Below are 13883 nucleotides of genomic sequence, written 5' to 3'. Positions count from 1 at the left end.
CCACATTCATTTGATCAGGGAAGATGAACACCTGAAATACGATGAGATCCTCCTGTGGGTGCTGGGTGCGCAGGTAGTGGGGACGCTGTTGGACAGCCTGGGTTGGCTGATACCAGTCCTAAGTGTTGGGTTACATCAGCCCTGCATGCCTGGAGAGAGTTGGACCCTGCCAGGTGCTGAAGAACTGTATGAGGTAGGATCTCATCTGCGTGTGCCCATGTGTGCTGGGCATGTAAGGGTGGTGTACTGGGTGTGTTGGGGAGAGGAAGGCAGGCTGAAGAGCAGAGAAGAAGCTGTGTGCTGTCCCCAGGCAGTATTGTCTGATCATGCCCACTCCTGCCACCCTTTGGAGCCAGCTCTCACTGATGGCCATTGCTGTTGGAGTAGCCAGGGGCGTCTTTGTCACCTCCAAGAGGAAGTAGACAGGAAGAGTTCCCACAGAAGGAAGGAGGACTCGGAGGCCCAGGCTTGGATGCAGCACAACTTTAATGAGTGTAAAGAAGAAAAGGAGGTGGCTCACAGGGAGCACCAGGGGCAGCCACCAAGATGCGGTGCAGCTCCTGCAGGGTGTCCGTCTGCCTGTCCCTCACAGGGAGGGAGGCCAAGAGGTCCCCACTGGGCTGGAGCGGGAGGTGCAGACAGGAAAGGAAATGAGAGAAGAGAGTGGGAGAAGGAAACAGCGCCGCGAAGCTCTATCTCCTGTGCAGATCCATGTGGTGAGGTTGTGAAGGTCCTTGGCCGAGGATGCTGGCAGCAGCTTTAGCAGGGTCTGCAGCAGTAGCGGTTGGTGATGCAGGAGAGGTCGAAGCCCCCGGAGTTGATGGGCACCCCCTCGCAGCTGAGGATGCTGCCAACGGCAGCGGAGGTGGAGGAGCCCACAACGGTGTTCTGAGGGAAGGAGCTGAGGATGGGGCCGGGCAGGGTCACCACCACGGCGGAGGGCTGGATGGCGATGGTGGAGCTCTGGCACTGCCTGACACAGCACTCATTGCAGCTGTTGGCCAGCGGGGTCGGGCCGCAGGGCTGGCAGGGCACGCACGGGTTGCAGCAGGACATGTCTGGATGCTGGAGCTTCACCTGGACACAGGGCAGGGCCAAGCAGAGGATGGGACACGTGAGCGGCAGCTCTGCAGCCAACCCTGGCCAAGCCAAGGCACCTCCTGGCCCAGCACACGCTGACCACCTCCAAGCCCAGCAGCCACCTCAGCTCAGTCCCAGCCTCTCTCTGCACAAGCCCTTCTCTCCCCTTCCCTCTCCCATGAGAAGCAGCTCCCAGCCCTGCGCTACGACAGCCCCCATCAGCTGAGACACACGGGCAGGAACGACCTGGTCTGCAAGCAGCAGCAGAAGAGGCTTCGCACTCACCTGATTCCCAAGAGAAGGAGGCGAGAGAAGTGGATGAGGAGCAGAGACCTGCGCTGCCTTTTATAGTCGTCCTGCAGTACCTCAGGCCCACAGGCACCTTTGTGGCAGGAGCAATTTCCTGACAAGCTCATGGCAAATGCAAACCCTCCCAGGTAATGGCAGGGGCCGTGTCCCGGTTTCCGGCACTGCTGCCTTTTAATTTCCCAGCTCATGGGCTTTGCCATAGGAAGGCTTCCGTAAGCACCAGGATGAGAAGCCCAAGGGTTTCCGGGGCAGAAACACGTGAGCGCAGCAGAAGCCTCACATCAAGGGCTGGGGCATCCCGTGTAGGCAGGGGATGTGCTCCTGGCTCATTCCTGTGGGCTTGCTTGTGGCCAAGGTGTCAGGAAATGGGCACCGCTCTGGTGCTTCTCTTCCGCGTGCCCAAGGACTGCCATGGGAGAGGACATGGCACAGCCTTTCCTCTTGCTCCCTCACCTGTCTCTGGGGGAAGGCCATTGTTGTGTGCAGACGGGCTTCTGCTGGGAGGGCTGGACCCTACTGCAACACTAACAGTGCTCTCAGGACACCTCTGCTGGGCTCCTGTGCCTCATCCCCTCTCTGTGCAGTTTCTGTGGGTCCTCAGGGCACACCAGGAGCATGACTGGGCCTGGTCCTTCCCCGCAGTACCTGAGCCCTGTTGTGCCAGTGCGGTCCCAGCGTCTCCTCAGCAGAGTCCCCACGTGCTGATGTTTCTGGCCTTGTGTGAGAGTACAGATATGGGCATGGTTCCATGAGCACACGTGTATCAGTCCCTCCTTGTGTGACCCTCATCATGAGGGTACAGGCACACCATGGCTTGGGCTTGTGATACAGGGTGATCCACCAAAACCCTTTTCATGAGCAGATCCAGCCATGTCCCACTTTACGTGTGCAGAAACTGTTGCGCACTGACCACAGCTCCCCAGTCCGCATCCCGCTGGGCTGCTTAATGGTGAAGCCGTGAATGAAGGAGGGGAGTTGAGTCTGTGAAAAAGAGGTGGGATGGGGTGAAGGTATTTTAGGATGTGGTGAATCTATGATAAGGGGCTTTGGCGTTTTCTCACCATCCTACTCTTTTTCATTGGCGATAGGTTAAGTGAATCTCCATCATGTCAAGTCTGTTTTACTCCTGACTGTAACTGGTAATTATGTCTCAGTGTTTATCTCGACCCGTGACCTTTTTCACCTGACTTTCTGCTCCTGTCCTTTTGGGCAAGGAGAGGGAGAAAGCAGCAGAGTGGGTCTGGGAGGCAGCCAAGGTCCTTTTGGTTCTGCACCAATTATGGCAATTACCTGTGCCGTGAGTGTGCGTCTTGTACATGTTCTCTTCCTGCTTTCTCTCTGTGCTTCCGGGAGCAGCCTCTTTCTCCCTCTGCTTTTCCCCTCAGAGGATGACAGGCAATGATGTCAGTTGGTCTTTGTGCTTACCTGCCTGGGAACTTGCGGCAGGTTCACAGCCATGGGCAGAGCACAGCCCCACAACGTTCTTCACATTGCCTCATATGAACAGCGAAACCCCAAAATGCCACATTACCATGGCAGGACTTGTCAGACACTCCTGTGTATCCTCTTGCAGGCCCATGTGAATAACCCTTTTGCCACGAGGTGGCTGTGTGCTGGGAGTTGGGCATGTGCAGTCCCAAGAGACCTCTGCCCTGTGCATCTGCGCAATGAACCGCTGGGGCTGCGTGGGGCACTCTATGGGGGTGACAGAAAATCGGGGGACTTGGCCTTGCTGTCCTTGTCCTTGGACACACGGCATGTCTCTTCCTTCTGGAGATGGGTGGGAAGGCAAGGAGGAGAAGGAGGCTCTGGGCTCTAGCCAAGGTGATCTCTCCTACCATCCCCTCCTTGCATCCACACTGCCCTCTTCCCTCTGAGCCTTTGACCCTGGCACAGCTCCATCCACAGAGGAGCTGCCTCGGGTGCCGGTTGGGCTGCTGACATGCCAGGGCCTTCTGCAGCACTGGCATCTTTCCAACTTGAAGAGAGCTCAAGTTGGCATCACACTCTGTAGGGCATGCTGGGAGCCCATAGGGTGTATTCCTGCCATCCCAGTGCACTTGGAATGAGAAAGGGTCCACTGGTTCACATACTTGTTCCCTCCCAGCATATCTCCTTGTTCCCTGGACAGCATTCGAGAGCATCCAGAGAGGAAAGGACCACACAGAGCCAGAGGCTGGGATGCATCAGAGTTTAATGAGTCCAAAGAGGGAAACAAGATGTCTCGAGAGGAGGCCACAGGTAAAGGGTTCCTATGAGCAGCCAAGAATCAGTGCCACACAAAAAACTATTAGTGGGCAAGTTCCCCATAAGCTGGCTTTGGTGGACCTCCAAGCTGCAGGGAGCAGGAAACAAGAAAGGCAAAGGAGGGAAAGCAGAGGGTGGAGGAAGGGCAGGAGAGGCAGTGGCCATGTTTTCTAGAGAGCCCAGGCTGGCCCCTTGCCCAGGGCTGACACCCTTTGCAGGAGGAGTGGGGCACGCTCAGCCGCTCTCCAAGCCACGGCCGCAGTCTCCATCGTTCAGTCTGGCGTCATCTTCTGGGTTCACGGGGCTCCTTGTCTGGGCTGTCACCGGTGGCTTTAGCAGGGTCTGCACCTGGTGCCGCAGTAGCGGTTGGTGATGCAGGAGAGGTCGAAGCCCCCGGAGTTGATGGGCACTCCCTCGGAGCTGAGGATGCTGCCAACGGCAGCGGAGGTGGAGGAGCCCACAACGGTGTTCTGAGGGGAGGAGCTGAGGATGGGGCCGGGCAGGGTCACCACCACGGGGGAAGGCTCAATGACGACGGTGGAGCTCTGGCACTGCCTGACACAGCACTCATTGCAGCTGTTGGCCAGCGGGGTCGGGCCGCAGGGCTGGCAGGGCTGGCAGGGCTGGCAGGGCTCGCACGTCTGGCACTTCTCAGGGCAGGACATGGCTCGGGGCTGCAGCTTCACCTGGGAGAGAGGGCAGGGAGGGAGCAGAGCACAGGGACACGTGAGGAACAGCCTGCAGCAACACCCAAGGGAGGACAAGGCACCTCTCGTGTGGGGAGGTGGAGGCTGTGCAGGGGGAACAAGGGATCCTTTGCCAGACCTTCACATTGCATCCTAGCACCAGTTTGCAGCCAAAGAGCCACCCCAGCCCACCCCGGGACTCTCTGCATGACAGACCATCTCTCCTCTGCCCTCTCCCACAACCACCAGCTCAGAGCACCAGCACAGCACCAAGGAGCAGGTTTCAGCTGAGATGTCCTGGCAGGCTGCACCCTGTCCCGTAGGAGGAGTGGGTGAGAATGGGGGCTCCAGCTCACCTGGTTCCCAAGGAGAGGGTGGTGGCAGAAGAGCTTGAGAGAGTGCCCCGTTGGGCTGGCTTTTATACTGACCCCACAGTGCCTCAGGCACAAAGGCAGGCACTGCACAGGCAGCGATTGTCCTGCACGTTCCTGATGAACGGAAACATTGCAGGTAATGACATGGGATGTGCTGCTGATTCCCTCTATGCTGCCGTTGCACTTCCTGGTTTATGTCATGCCCGTTCCCTCAAAAATGCTTCTTTTCAGTGCTGGGATGAGAGGTGCCATGATTTCCACACTAAGCGTGCGTCAGTGTGGGCAGAAGACACAAGGTAAGTGCCAGAGGGGTCCATTGCAGGCTGGTGATGTCAGCCTGGGTTCACTCAGGTGGGTTTTGTATGAGCCTGCTGAGAGGAAGCGCCCCAGCTGCTCCCAGCCCTCCCATCCTTGATTCTTCCCCAAAGGCTCCTCTGAGTCAGTGCCCCGTCCTCTCCATCCTGTTACCTGAGGGGACACGGACAGGGTCACAGCACTGAGGTCTCACTGAGGAGAACCTAAAACCCAAGCCAATTCTTTTCATGCTGCCTCCAGGCTGCCTCAAGGGGCTGAGCTGATTCCCAGGACTCAGGTAAAAACGTGGCGTTCCAGGAATCTACTGTCCCTGTGGGGATGGAGGAGCCCTTTGCCATGACTGGCCCATGTCCAGAGCTGGGAAAAGGAATGAAAGCCTGGGGAGGCTGGGAGGAGGAAGGAGGTCAACATCAGGCCTGCAGCCAATGGCACCAGAAAACAGCTTCTGAGAGGATGAACTATGCACTGCTGCCACCTACCCAGCTGTCTTCTACCTGTAAATGGTGGGGTGCTGGCCAGAAAGTGGGTCTTTGAGCAGTGGGTGCTTTCCTGGAGTTGTGGAAAGCAGCAGGGTCCTGGCAGCTTTGGCAAAGCCCAATGTGCTGGTTTCAGCTGGGATACTTTTAATTCTCTTCCTAGTAGCTGATGCAGTGCTGTGCTTTGGATTTCACTTGAGGATAACACTGGTAACTCACTGATGGTTTAGCTGTTGCCCATGCTCTTACACTGATCAAGGACTTTTCAGTCTTTCATGCTCTGCCAGTGAGGAGGGGCACAGGAAGCCAGGAGGGAGCAGAGACAGGACTACACCCAAACTAGCTAAAGGGATATTCCTTACCATGTCACGTTGGGATAGCAACTATGGGGAGTTAGCCAGAAGGGACTAATCACTGCTTGGGCCGTGCTGGGTATCAGTCAGTGGGTGCTGAGCAATTGCATTGAGCATCACTTCTGTTTTGTCAGCTGGAGCGCTTCCTCTCAGCAGGCTCATACAAAACCCACCTGAGTGAACCCAGGCTGACATCACCAGCCTGCAATGGACCCCTCTGGCACTTACCTTGTGTCTTCTGCCCACACTGACGCACGCTTAGTGTGGAAATCATGGCACCTCTCATCCCAGCACTGAAAAGAAGCATTTTTGAGGGAACGGGCATGACATAAACCAGGAAGTGCAACGGCAGCATAGAGGGAATCAGCAGCACATCCCATGTCATTACCTGCAATGTTTCCGTTCATCAGGAACGTGCAGGACAATCGCTGCCTGTGCAGTGCCTGCCTTTGTGCCTGAGGCACTGTGGGGTCAGTATAAAAGCCAGCCCAACGGGGCACTCTCTCAAGCTCTTCTGCCACCACCCTCTCCTTGGGAACCAGGTGAGCTGGAGCCCCCATTCTCACCCACTCCTCCTACGGGACAGGGTGCAGCCTGCCAGGACATCTCAGCTGAAACCTGCTCCTTGGTGCTGTGCTGGTGCTCTGAGCTGGTGGTTGTGGGAGAGGGCAGAGGAGAGATGGTCTGTCATGCAGAGAGTCCCGGGGTGGGCTGGGGTGGCTCTTTGGCTGCAAACTGGTGCTAGGATGCAATGTGAAGGTCTGGCAAAGGATCCCTTGTTCCCCCTGCACAGCCTCCACCTCCCCACACGAGAGGTGCCTTGTCCTCCCTTGGGTGTTGCTGCAGGCTGTTCCTCACGTGTCCCTGTGCTCTGCTCCCTCCCTGCCCTCTCTCCCAGGTGAAGCTGCAGCCCCGAGCCATGTCCTGCCCTGAGAAGTGCCAGACGTGCGAGCCCTGCCAGCCCTGCCAGCCCTGCCAGCCCTGCGGCCCGACCCCGCTGGCCAACAGCTGCAATGAGTGCTGTGTCAGGCAGTGCCAGAGCTCCACCGTCGTCATTGAGCCTTCCCCCGTGGTGGTGACCCTGCCCGGCCCCATCCTCAGCTCCTCCCCTCAGAACACCGTTGTGGGCTCCTCCACCTCCGCTGCCGTTGGCAGCATCCTCAGCTCCGAGGGAGTGCCCATCAACTCCGGGGGCTTCGACCTCTCCTGCATCACCAACCGCTACTGCGGCACCAGGTGCAGACCCTGCTAAAGCCACCGGTGACAGCCCAGACAAGGAGCCCCGTGAACCCAGAAGATGACGCCAGACTGAACGATGGAGACTGCGGCCGTGGCTTGGAGAGCGGCTGAGCGTGCCCCACTCCTCCTGCAAAGGGTGTCAGCCCTGGGCAAGGGGCCAGCCTGGGCTCTCTAGAAAACATGGCCACTGCCTCTCCTGCCCTTCCTCCACCCTCTGCTTTCCCTCCTTTGCCTTTCTTGTTTCCTGCTCCCTGCAGCTTGGAGGTCCACCAAAGCCAGCTTATGGGGAACTTGCCCACTAATAGTTTTTTGTGTGGCACTGATTCTTGGCTGCTCATAGGAACCCTTTACCTGTGGCCTCCTCTCGAGACATCTTGTTTCCCTCTTTGGACTCATTAAACTCTGATGCATCCCAGCCTCTGGCTCTGTGTGGTCCTTTCCTCTCTGGATGCTCTCGAATGCTGTCCAGGGAACAAGGAGATATGCTGGGAGGGAACAAGTATGTGAACCAGTGGACCCTTTCTCATTCCAAGTGCACTGGGATGGCAGGAATACACCCTATGGGCTCCCAGCATGCCCTACAGAGTGTGATGCCAACTTGAGCTCTCTTCAAGTTGGAAAGATGCCAGTGCTGCAGAAGGCCCTGGCATGTCAGCAGCCCAACCGGCACCCGAGGCAGCTCCTCTGTGGATGGAGCTGTGCCAGGGTCAAAGGCTCAGAGGGAAGAGGGCAGTGTGGATGCAAGGAGGGGATGGTAGGAGAGATCACCTTGGCTAGAGCCCAGAGCCTCCTTCTCCTCCTTGCCTTCCCACCCATCTCCAGAAGGAAGAGACATGCCGTGTGTCCAAGGACAAGGACAGCAAGGCCAAGTCCCCCGATTTTCTGTCACCCCCATAGAGTGCCCCACGCAGCCCCAGCGGTTCATTGCGCAGATGCACAGGGCAGAGGTCTCTTGGGACTGCACATGCCCAACTCCCAGCACACAGCCACCTCGTGGCAAAAGGGTTATTCACATGGGCCTGCAAGAGGATACACAGGAGTGTCTGACAAGTCCTGCCATGGTAATGTGGCATTTTGGGGTTTCGCTGTTCATATGAGGCAATGTGAAGAACGTTGTGGGGCTGTGCTCTGCCCATGGCTGTGAACCTGCCGCAAGTTCCCAGGCAGGTAAGCACAAAGACCAACTGACATCATTGCCTGTCATCCTCTGAGGGGAAAAGCAGAGGGAGAAAGAGGCTGCTCCCGGAAGCACAGAGAGAAAGCAGGAAGAGAACATGTACAAGACGCACACTCACGGCACAGGTAATTGCCATAATTGGTGCAGAACCAAAAGGACCTTGGCTGCCTCCCAGACCCACTCTGCTGCTTTCTCCCTCTCCTTGCCCAAAAGGACAGGAGCAGAAAGTCAGGTGAAAAAGGTCACGGGTCGAGATAAACACTGAGACATAATTACCAGTTACAGTCAGGAGTAAAACAGACTTGACATGATGGAGATTCACTTAACCTATCGCCAATGAAAAAGAGTAGGATGGTGAGAAAACGCCAAAGCCCCTTATCATAGATTCACCACATCCTAAAATACCTTCACCCCATCCCACCTCTTTTTCACAGACTCAACTCCCCTCCTTCATTCACGGCTTCACCATTAAGCAGCCCAGCGGGATGCGGACTGGGGAGCTGTGGTCAGTGCGCAACAGTTTCTGCACACGTAAAGTGGGACATGGCTGGATCTGCTCATGAAAAGGGTTTTGGTGGATCACCCTGTATCACAAGCCCAAGCCATGGTGTGCCTGTACCCTCATGATGAGGGTCACACAAGGAGGGACTGATACACGTGTGCTCATGGAACCATGCCCATATCTGTACTCTCACACAAGGCCAGAAACATCAGCACGTGGGGACTCTGCTGAGGAGACGCTGGGACCGCACTGGCACAACAGGGCTCAGGTACTGCGGGGAAGGACCAGGCCCAGTCATGCTCCTGGTGTGCCCTGAGGACCCACAGAAACTGCACAGAGAGGGGATGAGGCACAGGAGCCCAGCAGAGGTGTCCTGAGAGCACTGTTAGTGTTGCAGTAGGGTCCAGCCCTCCCAGCAGAAGCCCGTCTGCACACAACAATGGCCTTCCCCCAGAGACAGGTGAGGGAGCAAGAGGAAAGGCTGTGCCATGTCCTCTCCCATGGCAGTCCTTGGGCACGCGGAAGAGAAGCACCAGAGCGGTGCCCATTTCCTGACACCTTGGCCACAAGCAAGCCCACAGGAATGAGCCAGGAGCACATCCCCTGCCTACACGGGATGCCCCAGCCCTTGATGTGAGGCTTCTGCTGCGCTCACGTGTTTCTGCCCCGGAAACCCTTGGGCTTCTCATCCTGGTGCTTACGGAAGCCTTCCTATGGCAAAGCCCATGAGCTGGGAAATTAAAAGGCAGCAGTGCCGGAAACCGGGACACGGCCCCTGCCATTACCTGGGAGGGTTTGCATTTGCCATGAGCTTGTCAGGAAATTGCTCCTGCCACAAAGGTGCCTGTGGGCCTGAGGTACTGCAGGACGACTATAAAAGGCAGCGCAGGTCTCTGCTCCTCATCCACTTCTCTCGCCTCCTTCTCTTGGGAATCAGGTGAGTGCGAAGCCTCTTCTGCTGCTGCTTGCAGACCAGGTGGTTCCTGCCCGTGTGTCTCAGCTGATGGGGGCTGTCGTAGCGCAGGGCTGGGAGCTGCTTCTCATGGGAGAGGGAAGGGGAGAGAAGGGCTTGTGCAGAGAGAGGCTGGGAGTGAGCTGAGGTGGCTGCTGGGCTTGGAGGTGGTCAGCGTGTGCTGGGCCAGGAGGTGCCTTGGCTTGGCCAGGGTTGGCTGCAGAGCTGCCGCTCACGTGTCCCATCCTCTGCTTGGCCCTGCCCTGTGTCCAGGTGAAGCTCCAGCATCCAGACATGTCCTGCTGCAACCCGTGCGTGCCCTGCCAGCCCTGCGGCCCGACCCCGCTGGCCAACAGCTGCAATGAGTGCTGTGTCAGGCAGTGCCAGAGCTCCACCATCGCCATCCAGCCCTCCGCCGTGGTGGTGACCCTGCCCGGCCCCATCCTCAGCTCCTTCCCTCAGAACACCGTTGTGGGCTCCTCCACCTCCGCTGCCGTTGGCAGCATCCTCAGCTGCGAGGGGGTGCCCATCAACTCCGGGGGCTTCGACCTCTCCTGCATCACCAACCGCTACTGCTGCAGACCCTGCTAAAGCTGCTGCCAGCATCCTCGGCCAAGGACCTTCACAACCTCACCACATGGATCTGCACAGGAGATAGAGCTTCGCGGCGCTGTTTCCTTCTCCCACTCTCTTCTCTCATTTCCTTTCCTGTCTGCACCTCCCGCTCCAGCCCAGTGGGGACCTCTTGGCCTCCCTCCCTGTGAGGGACAGGCAGACGGACACCCTGCAGGAGCTGCACCGCATCTTGGTGGCTGCCCCTGGTGCTCCCTGTGAGCCACCTCCTTTTCTTCTTTACACTCATTAAAGTTGTGCTGCATCCAAGCCTGGGCCTCCGAGTCCTCCTTCCTTCTGTGGGAACTCTTCCTGTCTACTTCCTCTTGGAGGTGACAAAGACGCCCCTGGCTACTCCAACAGCAATGGCCATCAGTGAGAGCTGGCTCCAAAGGGTGGCAGGAGTGGGCATGATCAGACAATACTGCCTGGGGACAGCACACAGCTTCTTCTCTGCTCTTCAGCCTGCCTTCCTCTCCCCAACACACCCAGTACACCACCCTTACATGCCCAGCACACATGGGCACACGCAGATGAGATCCTACCTCATACAGTTCTTCAGCACCTGGCAGGGTCCAACTCTCTCCAGGCATGCAGGGCTGATGTAACCCAACACTTAGGACTGGTATCAGCCAACCCAGGCTGTCCAACAGCGTCCCCACTACCTGCGCACCCAGCACCCACAGGAGGATCTCATCGTATTTCAGGTGTTCATCTTCCCTGATCAAATGAATGTGGCTTCTTCATGGATGCAAACATACAGATGTGCTTTTCAATCATACTTGAAAATTTCCTTTGCAGGCCTTGGTTTTCAGTCCCAGATAATGCTCAAATCCTGGCCCCTCTCATAAAATCATAGAATCAATGAGATTGGAACAGACCTTTAAGATCATCAATTTCAACCCTTCCCCAGCACTGCCAGATGCACCAGTAAACAATGTCACTAAGGGCCTCATGTACACGTTGGTTAAGGCCTCCAGAGCTGTTCAAATTCCACCACTGTCCTGGGCAGCCTGTTCCAATTCCTCATCACACTCTTGATGTAGAAATTGTGCCTAATCTCCAGTCTAAACCTCCCCTGTTGTAACTTGAGTCCATTTCATTTTGTCCTATCACTTCCTACCTGGCAGAAGAGCCCAACTCCACCTCACTACAACCTCCTGTCAGGCAGTTGTAGAGAGCGATAAGGTCCAGACTAAACTTCCCTACGTCCTTCATCCATTGCTCCTCACCCTGTGCTCCAGGCCCCTCACCAGCTCCACTGCTCTTCTCTGGCCCCACTCCAGCACCTCAATGTCTGTCTTGTAGTAAGAGGGCCTGAGGTGAACAAGGGGTTCGAAGTGAGGCGTCACTGCCCTGGCCCTGCTGACCACACTATGTCTGATCCAGACGAGGATTTCATTTGCCTTCTTGGCTGCCTGGGCACTATATTGGCCGTATTCAGATCTGTCAATCAGTACCCTGAAGTCATTTTCCATGAGCAGCTTTCCATCCACACTTTCCAGGTCTGGAGAGTTGCAGAGAGTTGCTGCGGCCCAAATGCAGGAGGCAGCACTTTGCCTTCTTGAACCTCATCCCATTGCCCACAGCCCATAGGTCCAGCTTGTCCAGATTGCTCTGCAGAGATTCCTACCCTTGAGAAGATCAACACTCCCGCCCAACTCGGTGTTGTCTGCAAATTCACTGAGGGTGTCTTTGATTGCCTCATCCAGATCATCAGTGAAGATACCAAACAACACTGGACAGTGTCTACAGCCTTTCCCTCTTCAACCAGGTTGGTCAGCTTGACGTAAAAGGAGATCAGGTTAGTCAAAGAGCACCTGCCCTTCATGAACCAGGACTGCTGATGAATGGTGGAGAGTGGCTTGGCAAGCTCCTCTGGCGGTTCTTCAGCACTCCAGGTTGCAACCTTCTGGACCCATAGAAATCTGTATGTCTACGCGGAACAACATTTATTCCTGGATTATGGGGATTTTTATCAGCTCCCCATGTGTGTCACCTAACCTGGGGGACTCTGATATTATCACTGTCATTTTCCTAAGTGTTGGGTTACCTCAGTCCTGCATGCCTGGAAAGAGATGAGCCCTGCCAGGTGCTGAAGAACTATATGTGGTAGGATCTCATCTGTGTTTGCCCATGTGTGCTGTACCCCTACATGCACCCCATGTAGGGGTAGTGTGCTGTGTGATGTAAGGGAGAGGAAGGCAGAGATGAAGCTGTGGGCTGTCCTCAGGCAATATTGTTTCCCCATGCCCACTCCTGACACCATTTGGAGCCCTCTCACTGATGGCCATTGCTGTTGGAGTAGCCAGGGGTGTCTCTGTCACCTCCAAGAGGAAGTAGACAGGAGGAGTTCCCAAAGAAGGAAGGAGGACTCGGAGGCCCAGGCTTGGATGCAGCACAACTTTAATGAGTGTAAAGAAGAAAAGGAGGTGGCTCACAGGGAGCACCAGGGGCAGCCACCAAGATGCGGTGCAGCTCCTGCAGGGTGTCCGTCTGCCTGTCCCTCACAGGGAGGGAGGGAGGCCAAGAGGTCCCCACTGGGCTGGTGCAAGAAATGAAGACAGGAAAGGAATGCAGAGGACAGTGGGAGAAGGAAACAGCGCCGTGAAGCTCTATCTCCTGTGCAGATCCATGTTGCGAGGTCCTGGATGTTCCTGCCTGAGGACGCAGCCAGCAGCTTTAGCAGGGTCTGCACCTGGTGCCGCAGTAGCGGTTGGTGATGCAGGAGAGGTCGAAGCCCCCGGAGTTGATGGGCACTCCCTCACAGCTGAGGATGCTGCCAACGGCAGCGGAGGTGGAGGAGCCCACAACGGTGTTCTGAGGGAAGGAGCTGAGGATGGGGCCGGGCAGGGTCACCACCACGGCGGAGGGCTGGATGGCGATGGTGGAGCTCTGGCACTGCCTGACACAGCACTCATTGCAGCTGTTGGCCAGCGGGGTCGGGCCGCAGGGCTGGCAGGGCACGCACGGGTTGCAGCAGGACATGTCTGGATGCTGGAGCTTCACCTGGACACAGGGCAGGGCCAAGCAGAGGATGGGACACGTGAGCGGCAGCTCTGCAGCCAACCCTGGCCAAGCCAAGGCACCTCCTGGCCCAGCACACGCTGACCACCTCCAAGCCCAGCAGCCACCTCAGCTCAGTCCCAGCCTCTCTCTGCACAAGCCCTTCTCTCCCCTTCCCTCTCCCATGAGAAGCAGCTCCCAGCCCTGCGCTACGACAGCCCCCATCAGCTGAGACACACGGGCAGGAACCACCTGGTCTGCAAGCAGCAGCAGAAGAGGCTTTGCACTCACCTGATTCCCAGGAGAAGGAGGCGAGAGAAGTGGATGAGGAGCAGAGACCTGCGCTGCCTTTTATAGTCGTCCTGCAGTGCCTCAGGCCCACAGGCACCTTTGTGGCAGGAGCAATTTCCTGACAAGCTCATGGCAAATGCAAACCCTCCCAGGTAATGGCAGGGGCCGTGTCCCGGTTTCCGGCACTGCTGCCTTTTCATTTCCTTGCTCATGGGCTTTGCCATAGGAAGGCTTCTGTAAGCGCCCGCATGAGAAGCCCAAGGT

The 13883-nt window shown here is 56.9% G+C and overlaps 4 pseudogenes across 4 annotated transcripts; 2 read left to right on the top strand and 2 right to left on the bottom strand.

Moving 5' to 3' along the window:
- Window positions 1-759: 759 nt before the first annotated feature.
- On the bottom strand, window positions 760-1056 carry LOC308229359 (feather keratin Cos1-2 pseudogene; annotated as a pseudogene). The gene has a single exon. The product of its transcript is annotated as a feather keratin Cos1-2 pseudogene (transcript).
- A 5703-nt stretch (window positions 1057-6759) lies between these two features.
- Window positions 6760-7092, top strand: LOC308229554 (feather keratin Cos1-1/Cos1-3/Cos2-1 pseudogene; annotated as a pseudogene). The gene has a single exon. The product of its transcript is annotated as a feather keratin Cos1-1/Cos1-3/Cos2-1 pseudogene (transcript).
- A 2912-nt stretch (window positions 7093-10004) lies between these two features.
- LOC308229357 (feather keratin Cos1-2 pseudogene) lies at window positions 10005-10301 on the top strand (annotated as a pseudogene). The gene has a single exon. The product of its transcript is annotated as a feather keratin Cos1-2 pseudogene (transcript).
- A 2703-nt stretch (window positions 10302-13004) lies between these two features.
- Window positions 13005-13750, bottom strand: LOC308229286 (feather keratin Cos1-2-like; annotated as a pseudogene). The gene is made up of 2 exons: window positions 13620-13750; window positions 13005-13319 (listed from the first exon to the last, which is right to left on the bottom strand). The product of its transcript is annotated as a feather keratin Cos1-2-like (transcript).
- Between the last annotated feature and the right edge of the window lie 133 nt (window positions 13751-13883).

Source organism: Psittacula echo (assembly GCF_963264785.1).
Source record: "Psittacula echo genome assembly, chromosome: 23".
In the NCBI taxonomy this organism is placed as follows: domain Eukaryota; kingdom Metazoa; phylum Chordata; class Aves; order Psittaciformes; family Psittacidae; genus Psittacula; species Psittacula echo.
Note: the sequence above shows the minus strand (reverse complement) of the source record. Positions and strands in the feature narration are given on the sequence as shown.